The sequence below is a fragment of the Varroa jacobsoni genome, unplaced genomic scaffold, assembly GCF_002532875.2.
Source record: "Varroa jacobsoni isolate VJ856 unplaced genomic scaffold, vjacob_1.0 scaffold_1037, whole genome shotgun sequence".
Lineage (NCBI taxonomy): Eukaryota > Metazoa > Arthropoda > Arachnida > Mesostigmata > Varroidae > Varroa > Varroa jacobsoni.
This window is the reverse complement of record NW_019213939.1, coordinates 37,412-43,411: the sequence shown is the minus strand read 5'-3', so window position 1 is coordinate 43,411 and position 6,000 is coordinate 37,412. Positions and strand designations below refer to the sequence as shown.

The window sequence follows — 6,000 nt, the reverse complement described above, 5'->3', positions numbered from 1 at the left end:
CGAGCGCGCATGCATGCAACCGCTTTGCTGAGCATGCAGACAAACGAACAATCGTCCGTCCTTCTGTCCTCCAATATTGAGGATCAGTCTCTGGATGAAAGATGTTCCAATACCTTCAATCATGCGCCGCTTCGAATAAGAGCTGCATTATTTTCGTCCCCAGTGTTTATACTATGAGTACAAACAGTAGCAGCATTTCATTCTCAAAGATATTAATCCATTTGTCAACCATTTGGATAACAAGTTGCGCTCCAACATTTAGCGTTTGTCATTCCTTCATTAGATGTGTTACCACGAGAGGCCTTCGAATTAGGACAAGTATGAGCAGTGTTGCTGAAAGACCTGCCTTGCTCCAGCTGTAAAGTCCAATCAATAGAATCCGCTGGCGAAGGCCAAGAATATGTTATAATCACGGAACAAGGGCAGCTTGTTGTCAATAATTTTTCTCCGATAGCTAGATCTTCGTGTCGTAACTTAGATTTCATAGAAATGACATTAAGTTAAAATTACGTAACGTATAGAGGCAATGATTCATTTTATATTTTCATTCGTCTAAGTTTAATGGGATATATGTCTTTGCCGAACTTGAAACTCATAGTTCTGATGTAAAATAAACAATGAAGAGTAAATAAAAAGGCGTACATTTTATAATGAACACGAACCGTTCGTGTTCTGAACAGAGTCAATTTCTATGCGAAGTGCAGTACGAGCTATATATCTTTGACAACGCATTCGTGTAAGTCGGATATGCAAATATTATTCTAGAAAAGCATATAGGGACCAAAGTGTTACCATTTCTCTGCTCTACGAAAGGGCCATGTGTGAAGACAAAATGCTTGTCCGAGAACTCCTGGAGACGCCCAGGCACAGGCCCAAAGTCAAACGTCAAGAATACTAACTTAAGATAAGAATAACTATCTTTATATAGATAATTTATTGTGCAATATTTTTTCACATAAATTACTAATTGAAAAAAAAATTTACATGAAAGAGATACGTTTGTTAAGCAGACGCGTTACGCAGCTTGGTGCCTGGCGAAAAGAGTTTGACGTTTACCCCTATTATGCAGCGTATGAATCTGAATTAGTCTGATTTCGTGTAGCGCATGCTCTACGTCTCTTGAGAATTGTGCTAGGAAATAAGAGTCTGAGGTGGTCCAAATTTGTGAAGCCGAACAAAGCGTATAGCCTGATGGCTTTTCTATGGCAAGTCGAGAAAAAGTATTGTTAATTTTAAGTTCGCCTCTGGCGATTTTCTCGTAGATTTGATTACGTACTCGCTTTTATTTTTCTCCTGTGACGTTTCTCGTCAAAACACTCGTTTTTTTACTGTGACAGCAAAGTCCCGCGTGATTAGCTGATATCGTGTGATTAGGTTCGCGATAAAGCATCCCTCATATCCTTTGGATGCTTCCATCATGAAACATGGTTTAGGGAAGTAGAATATGGTGTGAAGAAGCAGGCATCTGATTATGACTTCAATTACTTTCGCTGTTACAATAAGGGTGATTTGTGTTCATGTAGCCGGTGTGGGGAAAACGGTGGTTGCAGCGACAGCGAGTGCGAGCGACCGCCATTATGATGACCTTTATGTCGTATAGCATCTGGAGGTGCAGGTCTACACGTAAGTTCCTGCATCGCCAATCAGAGAAGCGCAAGAAGTCTACCAGTGACCTTAAGCCCCTGACAACCCTTCGAAGCCATTCGCTGCATAAAATTCATCTACGTTCACTAACTCATTTAGCATCGCCTGCGCTTGCTTGGTGAGCTCGTTGAGCTAGCTATTACTCGAGCATAGCTTAAGGGATTAGCTTGTGTCCATTTTCTGTGGCGATCGAACGAGACCGCAGCCCAGTCAGTAGAGTCGGGAGGCGGAGACGAGCGGTGCAGCTGGCCAGTCTTCAACCGTATTTCGATGGAAGATGAAGACTAGAGCATCATTGCGTGCTACGCTTTTTTCAATTTCGTACTTACCGTCATGACATCTGCGTCCAGTATACTTAAACAATTCAGATTCAACAAAATTCAACAATAAGGATAATTCAAAATAAGAGTAATAAATAATAATGCAACAGCATCGCAACGAAGCCTTCGTAAGGACAGAGAATAACTGTAGCTGGCTGTAGATGTAGTTGGTAAATTTAGACGAAAATTGGTATATAACAACGACAATGTTGTCAGAACTGGCGTTACCTTGTTAGACAACAGGAAGGTAAATTATTTACGGCTTGTTGTCCCGGCAGTAAAAATGTCGACGGACGACAGAAGGACTCGGTATGATAGTAACTGCAATATTAACTAAGTAGACCCACCGTATCGGTGATGCCTTGTCGTAATTAGAGTTTTACTACAACCACCCGATGCGAAAAAAGACTGTTGCCACTAAGAGTTGATTAGGGAAATAGGTTTCACAAATTTAATTTAGATTAGGTTTATTCGAATAATCAGATATCCGACATTGCTATAAATTTAAGGACGCCCGAACTGTAAATAAATGAGTTGCAATAGCAAAATGTTGAAGGCAGAGACTGTACAATGAGTCGCATTACCACAATTTCTTTTTATTCCGACTTTGTCGCTCAAACGTCGGCGTGATACTGAAGTTAAGGTAAAGTTGTTGGATCTTTAGACCTCTTCTTCACGTTGAGCATAATCCGCTCTGTTTAGAGTTTAACCGTGTTGCTTGCTTCGATCTTGCCGAATGCAGTATTAAAGTACATTGCCGCTCTACTTTTAGCTAAAGCTAGCAGATTTTCAGGTCGCAAAAATGCTTCGCTCTTTTCGTTTACGAACGGAATGGAAAGTGGATCAATAAAACTAATAATCTATTTACCAACCGCGTGAGCAACGCATATATCCTAGCTCTACGTTAAGCCTCAAAATCACGTCGTTGCTATAAGGGAACTTACAACTTTTTTTTTAAATCCCACTTTGTAAATATTATTGACAAAGTTAATTCTACAAGTACTTATTATAGCCAATTTTTGTTGCAGATTAGCTTTGGCTGGTCATTGTCATACACATATATGTCTTATAGCCATAGATAGTTGCTGTGAAAATGATAATTGCTAGCGCGCGTGGTTTTAGGCGGCAAGATAGGCTCGTTAGCCTCCGTTAACCGTTATCTTCTGTGAGCTACAGAAAGCTGCTACCTAATGAGCCCACCAGCGATACATAATGGTTTATTCCCATCGACCCATTTGCAATGACCCATTTGCAGAAATGCAATGCAATGACGAAATATTGGGCTGACAGGCATCTGGCAGACATTAAAATTTTTGAAAAAACATTTTTGAGCCTTTTTTTTTCAGCCAGTTAGGTTAGAATGATTATTGCTTCATGTGTAGTAGAAGTATATTCCTCCATTCGTCACACTTTTGTCCCGGTACTCCTGCGGTTCCTGAACAGCTATTTGCATTTCCGTTCGTAGTTTCTTTCTATATGTAATCGACAATGGGATATATTTGCCCATTGATTGTCCTTTGTGGGACATGGAAAGCGTCGTAATCACACGGATTTAAATCGTCGGCTGAAGCCAATGGGGCATATTTCTTCGCTCGATTCAGAACACCGCGATGAGGTCTGCTATTGTCAAACTGCGCGCTTTCGATTGCCATGCCAATGGTGCTAATGAGTTTCTTGAGAGATTTGCGATAGCGGATTGTTTTCGTTGTTTCATTTGTGGCGAGAATTTTTAGTAGAAGACGCTCAAATCTACCCGATATAGTCGACGAGCCTAATTCCTTTTCAGAGCGACGTTCCGGATCGCTTTCCGGCTTAGGGTAGAGACTGAACCATGCCTTATCTATGGTAACTGAGAATCTATTTTTTTACATAGTGTCCGCGTTTTCAGTGTTTGAGCTATGTTCTTTATCGTATTACATGTGAAACGCCAATTTTGACCGGCACAGCCTTAAAGAGGTTGCTTTTGTAAAAAGTCGCCTTGATTATGGTAATACGTATTGCCCTTCGGGTTGCAACGTCTAGTCACGTTCACGCTAACTTTTAATACTCTAATCTCCGTTTTTGAAACAACTGCACTATTCACGTATCGGGCTTTCGCTATTTTCTTAATGTGTTTGTCAATCTTCGATGAGTTTTCACAGAGTTATGGCCTTTGAGGAACAAAACTTCGCCAATGAACGTAGATTTTCGAGACAATATGTTTTTCTTCTAAACATATTCCTCTTAGAACAAACTCAACCGGCTCTCATTTGCAAACTGTTTCTGGAAGACTGGAGTATTTACCGGCTAAACTATTTGCTAGCGACGCTTAGTTCAAAACTCATCCAATTTGAAAGACCGTCGAATTCGCTTATAACAGCCTAATACGTCGTTCTACTCTCCACCGTTTATATGGAATCAATTGTGTAGCGTTAGACGCAATCTGTCGTTCAGAAGATAAGGCACTCTTGAATCTGTAAGGCTTCAGTTTGTCTTCCTTTCATTAATCCCGTTTAGCCTGTTCTATCCGTGTAGCTCTCGCGGCCGGGACTGCTGCAGTTCGCGGAAAAAATGGTCGGACCGATGCTGTTGGAAATGATCGGATGGGCGGACGTGCGAGGGATGGAAGGAAGCACCACGCGGGAAAGTGTTTTTGGTGACGGCAGCTGCGAGTGAAACTGCTACAGCGCCAGAGCGGCTTCTGCAAAGTGCAAAGTGTCTTTTTGCTCACTCGGTGTTCGCTTGGTTCACATGTGGCTGACGCCGCCATTGCCACCCTTCTACTTTTCTTTTTCCTCGCAGAGGATGCCTCGAGCTTCTACATGCTTGGTCGCCTGTTTGTTCTGTGGGCCTTCCAACAGCCTGCCGCTGCTGCTGCTACTACTGCCTGCGGCTCGGCTACAGGCCGCGTCCTTTTTTCCAAGCTGACTTGGGGAATTGAATTCTCTGAAGAGCAGGGAAAGAAAGGCCAAGAGGGCTTCAGAGAGCCACAGTACTAACTTTAGTCCAAATCAGTTAGACCAGAAGGCCAACTGGGAAATTTGCGCTTGTCTAGGGTTTTCCCAAATCGACACAGCTGTAATTTTCACGATTTTATGGTTGAGTCGACGAAGTTTCCGGCACCATAGTTAATTTTGGTTCTCATGGTGAACATCTGAATACGCTTGCATGGCAATTGTAGCTACTGGATGAAGACAAATGCAGAAGCGTTCCTAGTTAAGCCGGCAATGGAACCGAGCGCCATAGCAACACTGTGGCATTTCATTTGAAGAAGGCCCAGAAGCTGCTCAGTTCCCTTTTTAGTGCATTACGAACGTTCGCTTCTTCTTTAGGTTGACTCTACCTGGCGGCACAGCCTAAGCCCCTCACAGTTTACCCAGCCAGCACGGTTGTCAGCTACTCCACTACCTTATCCAGCGGCACTAGTCACCATTCGGCTTGTTGCACAGTGGTCGCATCCAAGTGGTTGCATACATACTGGTATAGGCGCATCCTGTTTCGTTCGCTCTCGTACGCTCGTAGTGGCGCATAGCATGGAAGCGCGAGGAGATTTCATCACATACACCCTCCCTACCCCTGCATCCCTCCTAGATTCGGCCACTCGCATGTGGCAGTTGCTACATCTTCTCGACTTTCGCAGGCTTCACCGTTGTACCTCGTTGACCCTGCATCAGGCATACTCAATTTAAGTTGACTTGAATGAGAGCAACATGGGGCCGTATTAACGTCCAAACTTTTCGTGCTTAATGGAAACTAAAAGTTTGTTTTACGCGCTCTGTAAATTGTTCCTTTGTCGACCCTATGTGTGAAATGCCTCGAAAGTGCTTAAGCTATCTGCTTGCTTGGGGGGGGGGGGGGGAATCAGGGCATTTCCTGTTGAGAGTGATATCCTTGGAAATGCGCAGAAAAACTAGTAGAATTAAAAATGTATTAGTTTGCTGTACAGGGAAATTTGTAAGTCTTTGAGAAGCATATCTATCTGCTTTTACTTTCCAATTAATAATGCGCATCTAGATGCTGCAAAACAGGTAGAGGAAAAAGCCTTCGAACAGTCAGC

The 6,000-nt window shown here is 42.8% G+C and overlaps 1 long non-coding RNA gene across 1 annotated transcript in view; it reads left to right on the top strand.

Moving 5' to 3' along the window:
- Nucleotides 1-6,000, top strand: part of LOC111265984 (uncharacterized) — a 28,340-nt gene that overhangs the window by 1,614 nt on the left and 20,726 nt on the right. The window lies entirely within an intron of this gene.